The sequence below is a fragment of the Geotrypetes seraphini genome, chromosome 5 (assembly GCF_902459505.1).
Source record: "Geotrypetes seraphini chromosome 5, aGeoSer1.1, whole genome shotgun sequence".
NCBI lineage: Eukaryota > Metazoa > Chordata > Amphibia > Gymnophiona > Dermophiidae > Geotrypetes > Geotrypetes seraphini.
This window is the reverse complement of record NC_047088.1, coordinates 111200238-111224388: the sequence shown is the minus strand read 5'-3', so window position 1 is coordinate 111224388 and position 24151 is coordinate 111200238. Positions and strand designations below refer to the sequence as shown.

Here is a 24151-nt window from a genome sequence, read left to right as displayed (position 1 = left end):
CTCAAGTCAATGAACGAAAACATCTTTATATAAGAAGCTATTTAAACTCCTTTGAATTTATCAATATTTGATTCTTCCCTGAGATTGGGGGGCAGGGAGTTTCAGATTAGTGGCGCTATTACGGCAAATGAAGTTATACGATGCATATGAAAGGTCTTGAGGGAGGGAACGAAAAGTAAATTTTAGAAGATCTTAGGTTTCTAGAGAGGGCATGTGGAATGAGTAATTTATCAATGAAGGCTGTCTGTCTAGATATGAGTGTTTTAAACATGAGTAGGGCAATTTTGAAGGTGATACAGTGAGGAATAGGGAGCCAATGAGCATTTTTAAGTAGAGGGAGTTGCAATCATCTATTTTGGCAATTACTAGCGAATGAATTAGGATGTTTAATGAAGAGGGCTCCAAAGAACTGGAAAGAGATCTGATCATTCGAAGTTTGTAAAAACAGCTTTTGACCACGGCACTAATTTGTTGATGGAAGTTGAACTTATTGTCCATAATCACTCCTAAGATTTTTGCCAAAGATACTTCAGTGATTGGAGAATTGTCTATGCTGATTGTGGCGGACAACTGCAAGTCCTTCTTCCATGGGAAGAGTAAGCAATTGGTTTTGGATGTGCTTAAGGACAGCATATTTTCGCTAAGCCAGGATTTAATACTAGATAATTTTGAGCTAATGGCTTGAATTTCATTCAAATTTGTAGGGTCAATAGGATGAAATAGCTGAATATTATCAGCATAGGCATAAGAAGTAAAACCAATAGATTGGCATAATGTCAAAAGTGGGGCGAGGTGGATAGTAAACAACAGCGAAAAGTAACCTGACGTGGTGGCTGAGGCTGCTTCTTCGCATTTCTTCCTGGGAGATCCTAATGACCAATGCCAGCCTTTACAGTTAGGGGGGTCACTGCAATGGACACCCAGTCCAGAGGCGTTGGACTCCGGCTCAGCAGAGTGGTCCATAAATCGCGTGGAACTCAGAGCCATTCGTCATTGATTTAAAAAAAAAGAAAAGAATGGCAGTATAGCAAATATTATTTAAAATAAATAAAAATAAATATTTAAGCTTTATTTGTTTAATTTGACCATGAATTGTAGTGTGAAGTGTGTGACACATGTAAGCTGTCAGATGTGAACAGGTATATAAGGCGGTAGTATATATTTTTTTAAGGCTAAATATCAGAGAAACTTCAATCCATATAGCCTCAACTGAAAATAGTATATATTCTTTTATGACCTCAGCAGTACAAACTGTGAGAGAGTTTTCATTCATTAGTGCAAGTTATACTGTGAATGAAAACTCTCTCACAGTTTGTACTGCTGAGGTCATAAAAGAATATATACTATTTTCAGTTGAGGCTATATGGATTGAAGTTTAGCTGTCAGATGTGACCAGGCATGGATTTATAAACAGGCAATGTAGACAACTGCATCCAATGCTAAATTTATGATAGATGCCAAAGAGTTGCCTGTGCCTAGGCCTGGTGCATTTTGCAGGACATGGCAACAACATTCAAAGAGAGACCTTCCAGGCCCAGCGACACCCTGACCCTCCTGTTCTCTTGCAGGTATTTCAGGGTAACAAAAAGTCCTGCAAGAGAAGAAGTGGGGTACCATAAGAACCCATGCTGAATTTTGTTAAAGAGTATTGCTGCACTGCTTGTGGATTAGGTTAGTGAATTGCAGAGCAAAATGTGACAAGAGGACATCAGGATAGGAGAGGATCAGGACAGAGGCATGGCGGGGTGGCAAGAACCTTACCCTTCCCAGTGGACAGAGTAGCCAGCTCTGTGGGGGCCAGTGAATGCTGAGCGCTCCCAATATTGAACTTATCATTTCTATAACACTTGTAGACATACACAGTGCTATACAGTATATGTTATATGCAGATACTTTCTCTGTCCTTAAAGGGCTCACAATCTAAGGTAGTTTTTGTACCTGGGGCAATGGAGGACTTGCCCAGGGTCAAAAGAAGCTTCAGGGGGAATCAAACCCAGTTTTCCAAGATCTCATCTCGCTGCACTAGCCGTTAGGCTTCTCCTCCACTCCATCATTGTGTCCAGGGAGGGGTATTTGATAGCAGCCTCAGTAGCAAGACTATGGGAATTACTACATCCAAATTTCTTAGAATGTTTAATTTTAAATAACCTGCTTCCCTCTGTTTTTATTTTTAGTTTTCGTTGTTTAGCTCACACACATCCAGGGGAGGGTGGGAGGGAGGGTTTGTTTTTGTTCCCTAATGGAAGAATTGGATGGGAAGGGGAGTTCATTTTTCTGTGTTGTTATTGATTGATTATAAGTGCTTATTATGATTATTATTATATGTATGTATATTGTTCTGCACTTTTATTGGCTTTGAAAAATTAATAAAGATTAAAAATAAAAAAAAGAATGTTTAATTTTAAAAAATATTTAAATTTTAAAATTTTCAATATTATTTGAAAATATATCATATATGAAATATGTTGTAAAATCTCATACACATTAGTCTTAGGTGAAATAAATTTATTGTTTTCATTACCACAATTTCATTTTGTTCTTCTACAGAATAGTACAGAGGGGAAAAGAGAACCATGAAGTTTGCTATCTCAATAATTTGTCAGGAACCCACCGGCCACTCAAGCGAGCAGCAAGTGAAAGATGTTTCTCATGCCAGCAAAAATTTAAAGAGGTACTCGGGGGTAGAGAATGACACGGTGGCGGTTTACTCACGGCTACCGCATTTAGCCGCAGGTAACCCGCCGAAACGGTGAAAGAAATATAGCAGTGGCTGCGGGGACGGGGACAAGGCCATTCACCGCCCCGTGGAGCAGTGAATGGTCTTGTCTCCGCAGTGAGGCATCAAGGATCGCGTGGTCCCCGCAGCCCCACCCACCCGATGGTAGCGTTTAGCCTGCTCCCTCCCTCCAGCTCACCTTAGTTTGCAGGCTTTCTTTTTCGGCGACCTGCATGCTTTTAAAGAGCCACGCACCCGCGGCTGCTCAGTATTCAATCTTCTGCTCTGACGCAACCGGAAACAGGAAATTGCAGCAGAGCAGAAGATTGAACACTGAGCAGCCGCGCGTGCGCTGCTCTTTGAAAGTGTGCAGGTCGCCGAAAAAGAAAGCCTGCAAACTAAGGTGAGCTGGAGGGAGGGAGCGGGCTAAACGCTACCATCGGGCGGGTGGGGGCTGTGGGGACCGTGTGATCGCTCGTGTTACTGCCTCTGTTTAGCATTTCTTGTAGGAGTATGTTGTCCCATTTTGTTGTTTTATTTTGGTCAGATTGGTGATCTGATTTTTATAACCCCCCCAATGATTCTGGAATCCTATAATTCCTTCTCTGACCTTCATCCCTCAGCGTGACAGCAGTACTGTATTTGGGTTTTTTTTTAAATTGTGAAATAGTTTTATCTAATCAACGTGCTCTTTATAGTGGTGAGCAGAAAGCAGGAACAGGCTTTCCTCATTTAGGTCCTGAACCAGGCCTGCTCAAAGATCTGTTAACCAACCTTAGCCAACACCTCAAACAAATTAGTTATTCAAAATATAATATTGTCAGCCAGTTCCAGCTCACACTGGAAGGAGGGAGTGAAAAGGATTCTGGGCCAAGGGGATGAAGATTGAAAAAAAAACTCACAGCAGGAAAGAAAGGGGAGGACAGGCAGGTGAGCCAGATGCTGGAAGCAGGGGAGGGGGAAGAAAGAGGGAGAGAAGCTAGATGGGGTTGAAAAGCAGAGACACACTGGTATGGAAGAGGAAGATAGGGAAAATCTGGACACAGGAAGGTAAAGAAAGAGGATAAATTATGTGCATGGGGCATAGGGACAGAGATATAAAGGGGACATGCCATGGGGATGGTATATGGACATAGGGGGGGGGGGCAATGGCACATATATAGGGGAGATATTAGAAATGGGGAAAATAGGAGCACAGAAGCAAGATGGTTTGTGGGGATGGGACAGGGACCGAGCTCGCAGGCTCCAGTGGCTTGCACAAATTACATTGTAACGTGCCATGAAAATAAGAGGAAGGAAGGTAGATAGATAGGCCACATGAGAGGAGCTGAAGGGTGGTAGAAAGGAACAGATGGTAAAGGAGGGAGGGAAGGGTGGTGGTGGATAGGAATAGAACAGACATTGAAGGAGGGTGGAGAGGAACAGACTCTGAAGGGAAATGTGGAAGACAGAGTGGGGAGAAGATACTGGAAGGGAAGAAGACAGATGCCAGACTATGGGGGAGCGGAGGGAAGAAGATGGGTGCTAGACCAATTGGGGGGGGGGTGTGAAGGGAGAGGCACAGTAACAGCAAATGGAAGACGCAGAGAGAAGACACACAGTGGATGGAAGGAATTGAATGAGAAGATGTGGAAAGCAGAAACCACACAACAAAGGTAGAGAAAAAAAAATTCTATTTATTTATTTATTTTTTGCTTTAGGATAAAGTAGTATATTAGTTGTGTTGATAAAAATTTATAAACAAAGCCCTACCAGCTGAACATCTCTTTCTCTAGTTCAGAAGCAGGAACTTTGATTTATAAGAAAGGAATAAGCTAAATATTACAGTACTAAGGCTTATATGAATGCTGCGGGGACGGTGACGGGGCGGTGAATGGGATGGCAGTGGCGGTGACGGGGCGGTGAAAGGGATGGCGGTGACGGGGCGGTGAAGGGAACGGCGGTGACGGGGCGGTGCAGAGGATGGGGGGGACGGGGACGGGACGGTGACGGGGACAGATTTTTTCCCCGTGTCATTCTCTACTCGGGGGCAGAGAGGAGGACAGGCGCCGGTGTCCTCTGCCAAGACAGTGCCCGGGGCAGTCCACATCCCCTTACTATGCCTCTAACTCAATAGGTTGCTTGCCTATTGTGCCCATGTCCTGAATTCAAATCCCACACTAGGACTTCAAGTAGCCAACGTTTGGCTAATTCAGTCATCCATCTACTTTTGGTCAGTAAGTCTTAGCCAGGAGGTAAAGATGCCTGGGGAAGGCAATAATAACAAACCATCTAACTAACAGTCTGCTAAGAAACCATCACCCATAACTCATCTGCGACTTAGTACTTGCATACTTTACCTTTTTATCCCCCTTTAATAAAGCTGAACTACAGCTGCAGTAGCCTCATGGACTTAGGGTTACCATATGGCTCCAGAAAAAGGAGGACGGATTGAGACATCCGGGTTTTACTTCCATTACTTTCAATGGAAGTAAAGCCCAGATGCCCATTTCTGTCCTCCTTACTTCCATTGCTTTCAGCAGAAATAAAACCTAGATGTCTCAATCCATCAGTAGGCTGAGGAACTGGATTCAATTCCCACTCTGGTACCTTTTGATCCTCGGTAAGGTACTTAACCTTCCATTGTCTCAGGAGCAAAAGCAACTTAGGTTGTGAGCCCACTAGAGACAGAAAGTTCCTGTGTATAATAAATGTAAACCACTTTGGTTGTACCACAGATAAGTAAAATATCAAATCCATGACCCTTTATCCCCTAAAGCTAGCTGTTTACTGCTAAGCAAAGAGTGCTGACTGTCTCTTCACGCTAATATCATCAGGGGCAGGGGGAGAAGGTGAAGATGGTTAAGTCCTGCCTGCCCAAGTTATGATTTTGTAAATAATTATCTATGACAGTCCCCTCAGTTTGTAGAACTGAGTTATATGACCTTATTGAAAACAAGGGCTGGCTGAGAGGAGCTGCTTCTGCTGCATTGCAGTTTATAGCTGAAGTTGATTTTTACAGATAAAGCGCAAGAGAGAAAAAAAAAAATACCCTCTCACTCCCTGGCTGTAAAAACCCAACAACAACATTTAACCTAACTACTGTGTGTGAATATTTTTAACACTCTACTGCATCACGGAAAGTATGACAGGAGAAACCACACGTTGTTCTTATTTACAACTGGTTGAGCACAGCAGCACCAGATGCCTGTGCTTGGGCGTGGATCTCTCCCTCCCCCCATTCCCCTGAGATAGCTGGCAGCACCTTGTTAGCCAATCAGAAGCCTCCATGTGACAGCAGATGTGTGCAATCCACAACTATAAACAGTTCCTCAACTGCCACCTGATAATGGACTTGCATGTCTCTTAATTAGCCATTCTTTTACTCTGCAATACAGTTATAATGTGAATTAAGGCAAAGATTAGATTAGCACACATTAAGGTACAGAACTTTCACATGTGAGGTGGATAATTCATGAATGTTAAGACAGGGTCTGTTACCTGTTAAGAGCAAGTAGCTTGAATCTGTTGCTGTGGCAGCTATAAGAACCATGGCTTGATTCTCAAGTTGGGTCTTCCTCTACCTGGGTCCGCTGGGGCTGAAGTAATTGTAGAGGCAATATTCATAGCCCCCAGGTACATGGGAGGGGACTAGGAGAAAGTCATAGTCATTTCATAAGGACAACACATAATAGGTATTATTGGTACTAGATCCCAGTATGTATCACATTAGAAAAAAAAAAACAACAACTGGTATTGAAACATCTTCCACTGTAACTATGGCAAATTTAACCTGTAACTGTATATTATGTATATTGGTATTAGATTCCTAATGTGTGTCTAGTTAGGATAAAAACTTGTATTGAAAAACTTACACTATTAAGGATAACTATGACAAATTGTAACCTGTGAACTCTATATTTTATTTATTGGTTTTAGACCCCCTAGTAGGTATAGAATTAGGACACAACCTTGTATTGTAAAATTGTACTATAACTGTCATATTGTAACCTGTCAACTGTATTTTATGTGTACTTAACCTGTAATCTGTTCTGAGTTTCGTGGGGAAAACAGGATAGAAAATGAATTAAACTGAAAAAAAAAAAAGGAAAGAATTAAATAAATAAATAAATAAATAAATGCAAGGTTCCAAGGACAGTCACTACAATGACTAGACTAAGTAAATTAGGGGAAAGGGAAAGAGAGCAGATATAAAATAGGTTAAAAAAAATAAGAAAGATCTCCAAGTAGTTGCACAAAGAAGCAGGAAGAAACTGCTAGGAAAAAAAACATGGTTCCAGAGGTGTTCCAGGAAATTATAGACTGGTGAGTCTGGTGTCATTGCTGGGCAAAATAATAGACTATTATAAAGAACAAAATTGCAGAGCATATACATAAGCATGGATTAATGAGGCAAAGTCAACATGGATTTAGTCAAGGGAAATCTTGCCTCACCAATCTGGTCAATATTGTATAACTAACGTGACCATTTATTTTTTTCATCAAAATGGGACATCTATTAATATTCAGTCCCGCCCCCAATCCCGCCCTAGCCCCACCCCAATCCCTCCATAGTCCCGCCCCCAATCCCACCCTAGCCCCGCCCCTAATTTCTTCCATTCATTTTTCATGTACACACAATATCTTATTATTTCATAATGGTAACCATAAAATTTTTTAAAAACCACAAAGTACCCTATACTCAGAGAAAATGTTAATTATTTGTATTTGGGGGGTTTTCAACAATGTCACCTCAGTAACTATAGAAAAATAGACAAATATAGTGCAAAATATAGACAGCAGATATAAATTCTCATAACTGACACATTTTTATCACTAAATTGAAAATAAAATCATTTTTCCTACCTTTGCTGTCTGGTGATTTCATGAGTCTCTGGTTGCATTTCCCTCTGACTGTGCATCCTATCTTTCATTTTTTTCTGTACTCAGGCCCAACAATTGTCCCTTTCTATTCCCTCCCTCCTTCCTTCCTATGTCCTTAGTGCCCCCAGTGCCTCCTTCCTATGTCCTTAATGCCCCCAGTGCCTCCTTCCTATGTCCTTAGTGGCCCCAGATCCAGTGTCAGTTCTCCTTTGTACCTTTGTTCCAGGTCTCCCTTTCTCTCTCTCCCTCCTCTGTTATGATCTTGCCTCTCTCTGCTCTTCCTCAGGGGCTCTCCCCCTCTGTCTGCACATCCCAAAGTCCTGCTTCTGCCTCCTATCTTTCCCCTTTGGTCCAGGCCTTTATCTCTCTAGTCTTTCTTCTACTTACAACCCCCCTTCTCTGCCGTTTTCTCTCCTTCCTTCATCCCTCCTCCTCCCTCCTTCCACTTTTGTTCCACCCCCTCCCAAAAAGCCTGCCGGCCTACCTCCCCAAAGCCAGCCTTCCCCAAAGCCAGTCTGCCTGTCTACCTACCCCAGAGCCAGCCAGCCTGCCTACCTCCCCCAGAGCCAGCCTTCCTGCCTCCCCCAGAGCCAGCCTGCCTGCCTACCTCCCCCTGAGCCAGCCTATCTGCCTCCCCCAGAGCCAGCCTACCTGTCTCCCCCAAAGTCAGCCAATCTGCCTGCCTACCTCCCTCAGAGCCAGCCAGCCTACCTGCCTCCCCCAGAGCCAGCCTGCCTGCCTACCTCCACCAAAGCCTGCCTAGCTCCCTCCCTCCCCCAGAGCCAGCCAGCCTTCCTGCCTACCTCCCCCAAAGCCTGCCTACCTCCCTCTCCCAGAGCCAGCCTGCCTATCTCCCCCAAAGCCTGCCTACCTCCCTCCCTCCCCCAAAGTCAGCCAATCTGCCTGCCTACTTCCCTCAGAGCCAGCCTGCCTGCCTACCTCCCCCAAAGCCTGCCTACCTCCCTCCCTCCCCCAGAGCTAGCCAGCCAGTCTGCCTGCCTACCTCCCCCAAAGCCTGCCTACCTACCTCCCCCAGAGCCAGCCTGCCTACCTCCCCCAAAGCCTGCCTACCTCCCTCCCCCAGAGCCAGCCTGCCTATCTCCCCCAAAACCTGCCTACCTACCTCCCTCCCCCAGAGCCAGCCTGCCTGCCTGCCTACCTCCTCCCCTCCCTACCGCGGAAAACAAAAGCCTCCCTCCAGGCCCGATTTAAGACCACCGCCGCTACTCCTCTGCTGCAAACTACTCGAACCCGGAAGCCTTCTTTCTGACGTTCTGGGCTAGCCAGGCAGCGATTGGCTGGCCCGGAACATCCTCTCCGACATCAGAATTGACGTCAGGAAGAAGGATTCCGGGTTCGAGTAATGGCAGCAGAGGAGCAACGGCAGTGGACCTAAATCAGGCCTGGAGGGAGGCTCTTTTTTTGGTGCGTCAAGGAAAGGGACAGGAAGCGATCGCCTGTCCCGTTGTCCCTGTGCATAGCTTCCGGATGCTGTTTCTGAAAACGGGACATTTTGGGCGTCCCGAAGCTGTGTGTGGGGACAACGGGACAGGGGATCCGAAAACGGGACTGTCCCATTCAAAACGGGATGTATGGTCACCTTATGTATAACTGGATTTTCATAAAGCCATTTGACAAAGTACCTCATGAAAGACTTCTGAGGAAATTAGAAAGTCTTGGGATAGGAGGCAATAGCCTATGATGGATTAAGAACTGGTTAAAAGATTAAATGGTCAATATTCTCAATGGAGAAGAGTAAATAGTGGGATTCACCAGGGGTCTGTGTTGGAATCGCTGCTTTTATAATTTATTTATTAATGATCTAGTGAGATAATTATATTTGCTGATGACACAAAGTTGTTCAAAATTATTAAATCACAAGAGGTGCCTGAAGTGTGATCTACAGGACTGCAAAGCAAGCAACAAACCACTGATGAATGATGTCCAAAGGCACAACCGGATTAAATGGGCACAGAAACACTCAAGCTGGACATGTGAAATGTGGGAAAAGGTGCTTTTCAGTGGCGAAAGCGCCTTCTGCCTGTTTGGTAATCAGGCCCACACCTACGAGAGGAGGTTTTCTGGAGAGGAGATTAAGCCTGAGTACCTCAACCTCACTGGGAAGCATCCTTTGAAGGTCATGGTCTGGGGCTGCATGGCTGTCAGTGGCATTGGATGGAATGGTAATCAAAACCAAGTACATCACAATAATGCAAAAGTCAATGGTGCCATCAGCTCAGCAGCTGTTTCCAGGCCAGTTCCTGCTCCAAGATGACAATGCATCTTGCCATCACTCCAAACATTTGATCAACTGGAAGCATCAGAACAACATTGAATCAATCAACTGGCTTTCCCAATTTCCAGATCTGAATCCGATACAGAACTTATGGTACAAGGTGGCCTGGGAGATATCCAAGAGATATCCAACTTAAAAACGTGAGTGAATGAGTCACTCAGTGCAGCCTGGAACCACGTTGTCACTCTTGATCACCTCATCAAACTGGTTTACTCAGTGCTAACACGGTGCAGACAGATGATCAAGATCAGAGGGTGGCCCATCAAATACTGAGCCATCACTGACACACAATATGGCCTTTTTCAAGGCCACCTACAAAAATATGAAGGATAGATGATGCTCATATGCAGGGCAGGATTAACCCAATAGGCCAAGTAGGCATGTGCCTATGGCCCGAAATGGTCAGGAGGGCCCGAAATGGTCAGGGGGGCCCGATGAAGGAGGTCATCAACATTGTTTTTTTCCAAACGGCGTTGGGCCCCTCCAGCATCGATCGGCAACGTGGACCCCCCCCCCAATTGGTAACGCGGGCCCCACCCCAATTGGCAACACGGTCCCCCCCATCGACGGAATGTAAGACAAGCAAGCATCGCGGATAAGAAAAGCAACGGGAACTGTAATTGTGCATGCGGTGCTGCTTGCCCAAAGCTTCCCCCTGACGCAGCTTCCTGTTTCCACCTGGACGCATGGTGGGGTGGGGCGGGGCAGGGGGCCCAATGTACTTGTGTGCCTAGGGGCCCTCGACAAATTAATCCTGCCCTGCTGATATGTATATTTTTGGCAACTTTAAACAAACTCAGAAATTTAAGGCCAAGCTAGAATAAAAAGTTGATTTTAATAGCCAAATGTATCCCTTATAATATGGTACACAGACAAATCTATTGGGTCAACAAAATAATTAAAAGGTCAGAAAGCTTAAAGAATGCAAAATTCACAAGTGGTTCCAGACTTTTGTATACCAGTGCACTTGTAACCTGGGGTGGCCACTGGACTTGATAGACCTTCATTCTGTCTCAATATGACAACTCTTATATTCTTAGAAAATAGTGAATCTATCCATTAGCTTAAAATGAAGACCCTGGTATTCTGTGATAGATCAATGTTAATTTAAATGACAAGGACTGGGAAATTCTGTTGCCAAAGTTTTCTAGATAGTAATTCTCTATTATATTTGCATATCATTTACATTGCTTAATAGAGACAAAAAGTATTTTTTCCTTTTCAAAGAATAAAATATATAATTCTGCAGCCTGAGTCATATAATTTATTTTCCTTGTGTATTTTTTTCTCTGTTTATGCTCTTCTTAATTTTCAGTGATTTAGAGCTCCTTTTATGAAGCTATGGTAGTGGCTTTAACGCGCGCGACTATTCATCACGTGCTAACCCCTGCACTGGCCTAAAAACTACCACCTGCTCAAGAGGAGGCAGTAGCAGCTAGCATGGCGGGTGGTTTAGCGTGCGGGATTACATGCGTTAAACCGCTACCACACCTTTGTAAACGGAGCCCTTAGTTTTCACTTCAACTTTCTTCTCCCTATTTCTGTATTGTAGTCTTTTAGCCAACCCTCTTTTTGTTGTAATCTGTCTCTTTCCTCCTTAGCTATTCTTTTTCACCTACCTCTATTGCTCTAGGGCAGGGGTGTCCAATGTCAGTCCTCGAGGGCCGCAATCCAGTCGGGTTTTCAGGATTTCCCCAATGAATATGCATGAGATCTATTAGCATACAATGAAAGCAGTGCATGCAAATAGACCTCATGTATATTCATTGGGGAAATCCTGAAAATCCGACTGGACTGCGGCCCTCGAGGACCGACATTGGACACCCCTGCTCTAGGGGGTCCATTTCTTCCTTGCTATATTGTCTTCCTGTCTTCAAAAATCTCTGCTGTTCCCTTCTAGATTTTCCAATCATCCATCTAGGCTCCTTCTTCCCACAGATAAGATGGGGCTGGGGCAGAACAGGATGTGGTCAGAGGTTGAACAGGGTGGGGCCATGTATCCAGGGTTTTGCGGACTAAAATATGGTAACCATAGCTTCTGGGCTAGATAGACCATTGGTCTGACCCAGTAAGGCTATTCTTATGTTCTTATGTCTTTTTTCATTTTAAGCTGTGCAGTAGGAGGGAGATGACAGCAAATCTGAATGATGGCAACAATGCTAATGGTGGGAGATGGAGGATGGTCTAGGAGGCATATATGTGAAATTTGAGGCCAAAGCACAATCACCGAATGGAAGCAGTGCCTGGTTTAGGAAGTCTTGTGCATTGGGCATCATTATGGCTTCAAGTTTCAGGCTGGACTAATCATACACAAATGACAGAGTGGTGAAAACTAGGATCCTGCTTTAAATGTACATAAGAAGTAACCAGCGCTACATACCATTTCTTCTACTAAGTCAGAGCTTCACAAACTGTGGGTCAAGACTCCAAATAGGATCACAAAACCCACTTTTGGGGTCATGACCTAGGTGGGCTCTCCAAAGGTGGATCATTAAGGTGGCCAAACAGGTTGAAAGGTGACAGTGAAAGCTAGAAAGATGCTAGGTTGCATAGGGAGAGGTATGGCCAGAAGGAAAAAGGAGGTATTGATGCCTCTGTATAAGACTCTGGTGAGACCTCATTTAGAATATTATGTACAATTCTGTAAGCTGCACCTTGAAAAAGATATAAAAAGGATGGAGTCAGTCCAGAGGAAGGCTACTACAATGGTGTATGGTCTTCGTCATAAGGCATAAGGGGACAGACATAGATCTCAATCTGTATACTTTGGAGGAAAGGCGGGAGAGTGGAGATATGATAAAGTTGTTTAAATACTTACATAATATAAATGTGAATGAGTCGAGTCTCTTTCATTTGATAGGAAACTCTGCAATGAGAGGGCATAGGATGAAGTTAAGAGGTGATAGGGTCTGGAGTAATCTGAGGAAATACTTTTTTATGGAAAGGGTGGTAGATGCGTGGAAAAGTCTCTTGGAAGAGGTGGAAACAGAGACTGTATCTGAATTCAAGAGGGCCTGGGATCTCTCAGAGAGAGAAAGAGATAATGGTTACTGTGGAAGGGCAGACTAGAAAGGCCATTTGGCCTTTATTTGCCGTCATGTTTCTGTGTTTCTATTATTCTGTGCGTCCAGGGACTCAGATAATTTTATGTAATCATGGAGTCACAGCCACAAAAAGATTGGAAAGCACTGTACTAAAAAGTTTACCTACATGCTGTAGTACACATAAAATGGGACCTCCTACCCCCCAATACTCCTTTAGTTTTTAGCTGGCTCTAGAGGTGGGGTATCTCTCTTATCAGTGCAATTTGCAATACAGAGAGTTTTGCTGAAAGGCAGCTGGCTTATCTGCCTTCCTGTCACAAGGCCCTGAAGGGAGAGGCCACAACAGGGAGACAGCAGCATACTGTGTGATGTGATGAAACTCAGCACAAAGGGGAAGTAAAAGAGAGGAGACAGAGACAGATAGAAAAATATACCTGGGAACTGAAAGACAGAGAGATTGAAAGACTGAATGAGATAGAGATAGAAAGACAGAGACAATAGAGAACTATATAACTGTCCCTCATTCTCTTCTGTACTTTGTAAATTGTTTCCTGTTACTAATTTCTGTATAACATTTGCGATACTTGTGCTACTTTGTCATACCAATAAAGTTTCACCAAGAATATAGAGACACTGTAAACAAAATAACAATTATCAAGATCCCTGATGGTGAATAAAGGTGTAACAATAACTAAACAAATACAGGTATGTGTAAAATACAAACAATATATGAATGCATATCTAAACATCTAAATAAACTATACATAAATAAACATACATCTAACATACATAAAAAATCTTTAAAAAATATCGAATACAGCTATTAAAAATTTTCCCTTGAAGGATTACCTCCAATAAACAAAAACATAAGAATAGCCTTACTGGGTCAGACCAATGGTCCATCTAGCCCAGTAGCCCATTCTCAAGGTGGCCAATTCAGGTCACCAGTACCTGACAAAAACCCAAAGAGTAGCAACATTCCATGCTATCAATCCAGGGCAAGCAGTGGCTTCCCCCATGTCTGTCTCAATAACAAATTATGGACTTTTCCTACCAGTTTCTTAAAAAAAAACAACAAAAAAAACAACCAAGGTGAATTTTGAAGACTGTCTTTGGATATTAAAAATGTTTCTGCCATTATGGAAGAATCAATATCTGATTCATTTAGAAAGGACTAAACTCAGTGGCGTACCAAGGGGGGCCGGGGGGGGGGGAGGTCCGCCCCGGGTGCACACCCCAAGGGGGTGCACAGCTGGCCACCCACCGGGGAATAGGCTGCCACCGGGGAAAGGATGCCACTGCCGCCATTGGAAACAGGCCAGCGCCGAGATCTTCCTTCCTGCTTTTCTTCCCCGCAGGGCCAACCAACTCTCGCCACCCGACGTCAATTCTGATGTCGGAGAGGACGTTCTGGGCCAGCCAATCACTGCTTGGCTGGCCCGAAACGTCCTTTCCAACGGTAGAATTGACGTCGGGTGGCGAAAGTTGGTTTGCCCCGCAGGGAAGAAAAGCAGGGAGGAAGAACTCGGTGCCAGCCTGTTCCCGATTGCGGCAGTGGCAGCCTTTCTCCGGCGGCGATTGCAGCAGCATGTTTCCCAATGGCGGTGGCATGGGGAGGGCAGGGAGAAAGAAACAAAGAATGAAAGGGGGCAGGGTGAAACAAAGAAAGAAAGAAAAAAAGAAAAAAATGGGGCAGAGAGAGAAAGACAGACAGAGAAAGAAAGGGGGCATGGAGAGAGAAAGAAAGAAGGGGCAGGGTGAAAGAAAGAAAGAAATGGGGCACGGAGAGAGAGAAAGACAGACATAAAAAAGAAAGGGGGCATGGAGAGAGAAAGAAAGAAGGGGGCAGGGTGAAAGAAAGAAAGAAATGGAGAACGGAGAGAGAGAGAGAGAGAAAGACAGACATACAGAAAGAAAGGGGGCATGGAGAGAGAAAGAAAGAAGGGGGCAGGATGAAACAAAGCAAAAATTTGGGGAGGGAATGAGGTCTGGAAGAGAGGAAGCATACAGGAGGCTGAAAGAAGGGAAGAAATATTGGATGCACAGTCAGAAGAATAAAGTGCAACCAGAGACTGATGAAATTACCAAACAAAGGTAGGAAAAATGATTTTATTTTCAATTTAGTGATCAAAATGTGTCCGTTTTGAGAATTTATATATGCTGTCTATATTTTGCACTATGGCCCCCTTTTACTAAACCGCAATAGCGGTTTTTAGCGCAGGGAGCCTATGAGCATTGAGAGCAGTGTGGGGCATTCAGCGCAGCTCCCTGCGCTAAAAACTGCTATCGCAGATTAGTAAAAAGAGGGGGGGGGGTATATATTTGTCTATTTTTGTATATTTGTTACTGAGGTGACATTGCATAAAGTCATCTGCCTTAACCTCTTTGAAAACCTGCAGAATATAAATGATAATTAACATTTTCTCTGCGTACAGTGTGCTTTGTGTTTTTAAAATTTTATTGTTGATAGTTCATTTTGGCTTGGCCACGAAGGTAAGGAGAAGGGAGGGGAGCTGCTGAAAGACATCTAGTAATCCTTGCAGGCTTGACTGTGCAGGGAATTATTTTTGTAAAATCATGTTTTGTTATGTGACTGGCATTATTTAAACTTTAATTTCTATGAATGAATAGAATGAAAATGATATAAAATTACTTGCTTGTTTTTATGTGCGTGCGCTGAAGGAAAGTGGAGAGAGTGGGCTGAGGACGCTGAAGGGAAATGGGGAAGAGAGAGTGGGGAAAAGATGCTGATTTATAAATTGACAATTGTACAGAATATTGTTTCTCTTTATACTTTAATATAATAAGTTCAATATAAAACAATTCAAGGCTTGTGTGGATGGAATCAGGTGGTTTGGGGGGATGGGGACCGAGCTTACAGAGATTAGTCCAATAAAATGGTATTTTCTTATTTCTCATTATTTGTTTTATTTTTATTTGTAAAGTGGTGATTGTTATGTATCAGTTTTTTCAAATTTACATCTACTGTCTTTATATTTTGCACAGTATTAGAGGATATGTATTACTGTTTTTGTGGTGTTGTGGTGTTGCATTGTATGCAGAGTCTGGTTTCTTGGTGGTTCAGTTTAACTTTTGTCTACATATTTCTATTTTTAGTTTGTGATTATTCCATATTGGGCAAGGGTGTATCTGTCTGTATGTATGAAAGGGATATGGCTTTCTGATAGCATTGACTGTACAGGATCAGTTGACTGTGCAGGATATGGCTTGTTTAGTTTTACAATGTATGTGTTGGTGTTCTAGTGCTCACTGCAGTGTTTAAGATGCTGCCTTTTCCTAGGTACATTCTTGTTGTGCGATATGTGAATTGCTACTAAAAATCATATTTTTCATATAGATGGGGGGGGTCAAAAAATGATGGGCCCCGGGTGTCACATATGCTAGGTACGCCACTGACTAAACTTATCGTGTCCTTAGTATTCAAGCAGGATGTGAATTCAATAATGAAACAATACAGACATTCTTAGGATTTATTCTGTGGATAGAAGTTGTGAATCTACCCAGATGTCCTAAAAATCACTTAAGAGAGGAGAAAGGTTTTTTTGGCTATGCATCAGGAGGATAAGAATTCAGGTGCTTCCTTTCTTTTCGCTTATCCTTGTAAATGTAGAATCAGATATGGACAGACTAACTCCCCTCTTCTACAAAACTGCGTTCTAGCACGGGGAGTCATGCTGAATGACCCACGCTGCTCCCGACGCTCATAGGAACTCAATGAGCATCGGGAGCAGTGCGAGCCTTACAGCGCAGCTTTCTGCACTAAAGACCGTTAGCACAGTTTGGTAGAAGAGGGGGGTAGATATCCTCCCTTTTACTAAGCTGCCATAGAGATTTCTACCATGGCCTGGAGTGCTAAATGCTCAGATGCTGTTCCATAGAATTCCTATGAGCATTTAGTTAGAAACTTCTATCACAGATAGTAAAAGAGGGCCTATATATTTTTTTGCACCCAATCAACTGCAGGCATTTTTGGATTTAAAGAATATAGTATAATGAATCCTTCTTTGTTTGTAATGTACATTATATCCTATTGCCTTTGATTTTGTAATGTTGCCTGGTTTTTTTTCTCCTAAAGATTTGGCCCTTCTCTCCATAATTTTGTTGTGCTCTAAAGAGGATTTGAAGTTAATGCTTTGTTTAATGATTCCTAATTATTGTTTCCTTTCTGCTTTGCATGTTCAAGAGAAATCTTGTAAATTCTGCTATAAATCATATTAATAAAAAGATTTTTTAAAAGTTTCTATGATATGTATATTTAGGTGTCTTTATCAAGCCTTTTACTAAAGGGTGTTAAGTCCTAATGTGCAGTTAACGTGCTAAAAATAAGTTTACTGCAAAACATGTTAAAGTGTTTTTACAATACTTTTCCTGTTAGCATGCACTAATCTTGCATTATTTTAGTTTTTGCTGTTCTGTTTTCAGGAGGGGGTATGCCAAGGACAGGAAATGGGCTTACAAGCATTATCCAGCTGCTAGCTTTTTAGAGTGCCCTAACTAGATAATGCAAAGTACACTGGAGCACTTGGCCCAGATTCACTAAAGATAGCAATTCAATCGCTGTTGGCTGATTCCTGGCCGATTTTAGTATAAATCATGTTTTATTGGCACATCAGCAGTAAATACACAATACAGCACGACAATACAACAAGGTCGCGAACACCAAACGTACCATCAAACACATTTTCACCCCAACCAAAGAATCCCCCCAATCCCCACCCACTCCAAAGCCCAAACCCCCACCCCATCCCAAACCCACACCATGAGACCCAATCCATACCCAAAAACCCCAGCAAGAAAGGAGTATGCTGAGCAAGCTGTTTGCTTATGCCGCTCAGCACATATCAAACAAAAGAACCAAATCCCATCCTCCCACCCACAATGTGTAATCCCACCCTACCCACCGAACTCCACATACTTCCAACCACTCATACCCACCATTCACACTCACCCAAACACCACCCACCAACCCGGGGAAAACAGCTGAGAGCATAAGTTCCTGGCCGATTTTAAAACAGCGATTGATTCACTATCTTTATTGCATACAAATGTTTTGCACGGAGGTGCAAATCATTTGCATGTAAACTCCTGACTCAATCGCTCAGTGAGCGATTGAGTCGGGGCAGAGCATTGACAGTAGTGACAGGAGAAGTAGCCTCCTGTCACTGCTGTCAGGGCTTCTCCTGGCTTTTTAAAATTTATTTCTTTTTATGGGCCAGATATTTTGCTTGTATTACACATGCAAAATATCAGCCTGATAAAAATAAAAGAAGCCCCCCTCCTCCAGATAAAGTGCCCCTCCCCCCTCTCTCCCCAAACCAAAAAAAATGCATCCGCCGCCACCTGCCACTTCAAAATTATGGCAGGAGAGAGATTCTCACTCTCTCCTGCCATCGAGCTGACTCCCGAGTCCCCCATCACTAAAAAACAAATGGCAGGAGGGATGCCGACTCTCTCCTGCCACCAGATGCCCCGTTCCCGTTCCCCTCCCCCACTGCAGGTATCTGTAAAAGTTGGGAGTAGGAGGGTTGGTCAGTCCCTCCTGCTCCATAGCCTCCCATGACGCGTCTGGGCCTTAGGCTACACTCTGGTGCATCATGTTATGCATGGGGAGGGCCTAAGGCCCTGATTGTCTCAGGTGCCTCGGGCTCCTCCCTTGGGAGGGGCCTGAGGTGCCTGAGCCAATCAAGGACTTCCTTAGTGAGGGGGAGGAGTCCGAAGCGCCTGAGCCAATCAGGGCCTTAGGCCCTCCCTGTGCATCACATGAGTATATGAGTACATGAGTACTCACTAAGGAAGTCCCTGATTGGCCAATCAGAGACTTCCTTAGGCACTCACTATAGAAGTCCCTGATTGACTCAAGTGCCTCAGGCCCCTCCCAAGGGAGAAGCCCAAGGCGCCTGAGCCAATCAAGGCCTTTGGCCCCTCCCCATGCATCACATGATGCTCCAGGACATGACCTAAGGCCTAGATGCGTTGCGGGAGGCTACAGAACAGGAGGGACTGAGCACCCCTCTTGCTCCCAACTTTTACAGGTACCGGCAGGGGGGCGAGGGGAGCGGGAACAGGGAGGGGGTGTCCAGTGGCAGGAGGGAGTCGGCATCTCTCTTGCCGGATGTTTTTTGGTAGGTGGGTGGGGAGTAGGGAGTCGGCCCGATGGCAGGAGAAAGTGGGAATCTCTCTTGCCATAATTTTGAAGTGATGGGAAGTGGCGGGGGGGCATTTTTGTGGGGGGGTCACAGAGGGAGGGGCACTTTGTCGGAGGGTTCTTTTTTTTTAATCCTGGGCTGATATTTTGTGTGTGTAATACATGCAAAATATCAGTGCAATTAAAAGAAAAAGAAACCAGGCAGACCTGTCGGTAACACAGTTACCGACAGGTCTGCAGCAGTCGTTTTTTACTATAGTAAAACTCGATTTAATATAGCCAAGCAATTGTTAGTGAATCAATCGCATGGCTATTTTGCATGGCAGGATTTGTATGGCAGGATCAGATCGCAGATTGATAGGACAGCAGTTTAGTGAATCGGGTCGGGGTCGGAGAAAGATCGCAAAACCATTAAAACTGGTTATGTGATCGTCGGTACAGGATCGGAACATTTAGTGAATCTAGCCCTTAGGCCTCAATTCCATATACAGTAGGACGCCTAAAAAAACAGTCAGCACAAACTAGCCATCCATATCAGTATTGAAATCCAGGCTAAAAGCCCACTTTTTCAAAGTTAAGGACACAATGTATTCCTGCCAATGTAAAGTTTAATAAAATCAAATCTTTTTTTACCCAAAGTAAAGTTTAATCAGATCAAGATTCGACATGGAGCCGTGTTTTCAGTGGATACCTGTCTGCATCAGGAGTCACAGATTCATCATGTAAAAATTAAATGATCCCAATAAAAAATAATACCAGGAAAATCAATTTGATAATCTTTCACTGTGCTTTACAAAGAAGTATCCTGCAACTCCTAACGCCCATTTACTTGTAAAGCACGCATGCCTGAGAAACTTCCTAACCCCCTATTTGTCCTGTTCGTCTGTTTGATTAGATTGTAAGCTCTACTGAGCAGGCACTGTCTCTTGAATGTTTTAATGTACAGCACTGCATATATCTAGCAGCGCTATAGAAATGATAAGTAGTAGTAGTAAGTGCATTTCTATAAAAGGGAAAAATACTTATATACTGCCTTTGTATGGTTACACATTCAAAGCAGCATATGTATATACAGGTACTTATTTGTACCTGGGCAATGTAGGAGCAGCACTGGGGTTTGATCCCTTAACCTCTGGGGGGCAGAGGAAGCAACCCTACCACTAGGCCACTCTTCATCTCAAAAGTTAGACACACTAGAATCATGCTTAGTGCTGCCTAAGCAGCATTAGGCATTGCTAGGCATCCTAACTTTAAGTGCATCATATTTATGCAAGGTTTTTCCTCACCTAAATGCATATGCCTAAGCTAAGTGCACAAGGGGCTAGAGATTCACTAAGCTTACCGATCACATACCAATCGGTTTGTGACCCCGACCTGATTCACTAACCTCGTGGCCGATCCGATTCTGATTCAAATCCACGCAAGCAAATGAGGGGAAACGGCATGCAAAGTAGGAAGGACGCGATTCATTAAACTTTTTCAGGAAACTGACTGGGCTGGCCGATCAAAAAAGAAGCTGGTGGGGACCAGTCGCTCATGACATTTCCTGCTCTCTGCCAACTTCTCCTGCCTTGCCGCCCAGACTTCTCCTGCCTTTCCACCCCGACTTCTCCTATCTTGCTGCTCGGATTTCTCCTGCCTTGCTGCCCCGACTCTCCTCTCGCCGCCCTGCTCTCTGCCCTGACTCGCCTCTGTGCACCCTGAATCTTGTCTTGCCGCCCTGACTCGCTTCCTTGACTCTCCTGCCCTTCCCCCGCTGTGCGAACCTGTGGTTTTAACCTGCGGGTTTAAAGTGGGTTAAAACCACGGGCTCATGAAGAAAAATGAAAAAAAAAGAAAAAAAAAACCCAACTCGCAGCTCTGTGTATATGCGCAGACCATCTACAAAGAAGATGGTCTGCGCATGCTTCAGGATTGCTCATTAGCGATCCGTGTGGTCGGTGGGGGCGTTCCTCTGATCGCCCCCATTTGCATGCTGACCCTTTGTGAATTTGTCGGCCTGTTGCGGATCGGCCATGGATTGGGTGCAATCGAGTAGGTTAGTGAATCTAGACTAAGGTGCCTAATTCAAAAACAGATCCCTACTTGAAAACACACCCCTAACCATGCACCAATTAATAGCAGTTATGAGGTGTTAAGTGCCAATTATCAGCACCAATTAAGCCTATTAACCAATTAACCTCCCCCTTTTACAAAACCACGCAAGCATTTTTTAGTGTCGGCTGCGGCGGTAACAGCTCCAATGCTCATAGGAATTCTATGAGCATCAGAGCTGTTACCGCTGCAATTAACAAAATAAAATGCTAGCATGGTTTTGTAAAAGGGGGGGAGGGTAAGTTAGGCATCTACATCAATGCGTGCTTTATAGAATTTGCCCCTTACAGCCTCTTTACAAATCTGCGCTAGTGGCTATGCTGTGCTAATGGCCCCGAAGCCCATAGACATTTAAAGGGCTTCGGGGCTATTGCTGCGTGGCTTTGTAAAAGAGGCCATTAGTGCTTCACAAAGAGGAGGTGTTAAATGCTCCCACATTAATTTTTGCAGTCTCATGTACTAATTGAAAAATTAGTAAAGAACCTGCAAAAAAATTTTTAATATCTTTATTAAATTTCCAAACTACCATTGTGCAAACAATTTCAAAATACATAATATTACACGAAATGCACATTATACTTATAGACATTAATGCACAACTATTCCCCCCTAAATAATCATAAAAAGTATATACCTACAGGAAACCATCCATATATTCCCGAAATTCCAATGCAAAACCCTCCCCCTCCCACCCACCCTGGATGTCCTAAATACTGCCATGGAAGATCTGGGCTTAACATATAATTAAGGCCAGACCTTAATGGGTTTTAGTAAAAGTGCCCCTAAGTTATTTATTTATTTACTTGTTTTTTGTGTTTTAAATATTTATTTATTTGCTGTTATGCTTTGTTTGCCATTAGGGCTGTTGGTAGTATTAATCAATAAAGTTTCTTGAATTTTAAAACAAACAGTAATAGTGATAACATCTGTCTATGAATCTGTTTTTTCTACTGTTTTAGGGGCAATTTTATTAATGCTTACATGATAAAAAGTATGTGCTTACCTTTTACTCCATAGCTTTTTCAAAATAAAAAATTGTGCATACATTTTTATCCCAAGAAAAGGTATCCATACACATTTACATCTGCTAATTTCTGGAAACTGTTTTCTTTGAGTAAAAATACATGCATATTTTGAAAATTCAAAAGTATATGTATAGCTCTGCCCTCTGTCACCAGGAACACCTCATCCTAGAGAAAGTAAAAATACTTGCATCCGCAAATAGGGACATTTTATAAAAGCCCAATTCTGCAAATGAACCACTGCTTTACCCTTGGCAACATATACAAATTGGAATACCAATAAAATCTTCTTGAAACTTGAGAGATGGAGACTGACTGAAAGGAAACCAAAAAGAAGAAAGGGAAATAAATTTTGAAAGCACAAGGTAGAGGGGCTAAAAAGAGACCAAAATAAGAGAGGAAGAAAAAGAAGGAAGAAGCTGAGATAAGGTAAATAGATAATGAGTACCCCAATTTCTTCACTTCAGGAATTAAAAAGTCACAACTGAGGGGAAAAAAGCAGAATAAAAGCTGCAGAGAGGCTCCTCTGAAGAGTTTTACAGAACAAATTGGTGTTAGTCTAGGAATGCTGGAGTTGATTTGAGGGGGTGAGTTCAGAAAGGCGGTAAGAATATTGCATAAAAGAGTATGGCAAACTCAAGAATATTTTCTAAATTAGGGGTGTCAAACTCAATCACATAAGGGGCCAAAATCTAAAACACAGGCTAAGTCGTGGGCCTACTTTTTTATTAAGATACTTAGTCTTAGTAGAAGTATAGAGCCTTTCTCACTCTGAGACACCATATCACATGCCATCCTGTAGAATTCTTAAGAAAGAAAATGGTTCCCACCTCTTCTCCTGGTCTCAGTATTGTTATTCCAATCCCTGAATCATTAAAAAGCAGAAGACCTCTTATATCTGTAGTTAAACGGCTTGCAGCTATGAATGCCGGGCCTGAACTGGAAGAGTGAGGCTGAGAGGTTGCTGCTTCCCACAGGAAACCTGTGCTCTCGAACACATGCCCTGGAGTCTTTCAAACCAGGACACGTTTATGGCGCCTCTCCATTGGCAAATGCTCATACCTCTGGCCCGCCCCCTCAACCGGCGCCCAATCCGCATCTCTCCCGTAATTCGATCCCTCCACAACACACCAGGGATCGTGGGAGGTATAGTCTCTGCAAGCCCAGAATGTCAGTCTTCCCTACACAAACAAAACTTGCGAAACTACAAGCCCCGCCAGACCAATACGGCACCATGTGATGCGCTTTGGGCACTGGTTGCGGAGGCAGGAAGTGGTGCACAACGCGGGGAGGATGTGGCACAGACACTATGGGCCACATAAAATGGCCAGGTGGGTTGGATTCAGCCCACGGGCCTTGTGTTTGACACGTGTGTTCTAAATGATTGTACACAAACACATACTAAAAGGATATTCTTCCTGTTATAAAAATACATTTAAATTTGCAAAAAATAATCTCATAAACAAATTGGAAATGGTAAATATCTACCCCATTTCAAGATTTCCAAGACTCAGAAAGCACAAACGGAGTCAAGTTTCTATAACAGATTTCCCAACAAATGTTTGAATAAGAGATGTGCAGAAATCTGTGGAAGCATTCTGTTCTATCCCAGAACAGGTTCAACATAAGTAACAGGAGCATAAACTTCCTACAAACAAGTTCTCTAACCACATAATATATGCATCATGGGCAGCAGCACTTTTCTCATCACAAAGCAGGTACAGGATGTGCAGTGGCTGCAGTTTCTCAGGTAATGGTATTCTGCGCAATACTGCCAAGTTGTATAGGATACAGCAGGCCATGAATATCTTGCAGATCTTTTCAGGTTTGTAGAGTAGTTCCCCTCCAGATCAATTTAGGCACTTGAAGCATATCTTGAGCAGGAAAAAGGTGCCTTTGATGATAATTATGGTGTCCCAGTGTGCCCAGTTGTAGTTCTCCTCAGCATCA

At 43.5% G+C, this 24151-nt stretch overlaps 1 long non-coding RNA gene across 3 annotated transcripts in view; it reads right to left on the bottom strand.

Moving 5' to 3' along the window:
• Window positions 1–24151, bottom strand: part of LOC117360822 — an 88019-nt gene that overhangs the window by 50700 nt on the left and 13168 nt on the right. For all 3 annotated transcript variants that reach the window (XR_004539526.1, XR_004539527.1, XR_004539528.1), the window contains exon 2: window positions 6197–6346. This is a non-coding gene — a long non-coding RNA (uncharacterized LOC117360822). The remainder of the gene's footprint in view (window positions 1–6196; window positions 6347–24151) is intronic.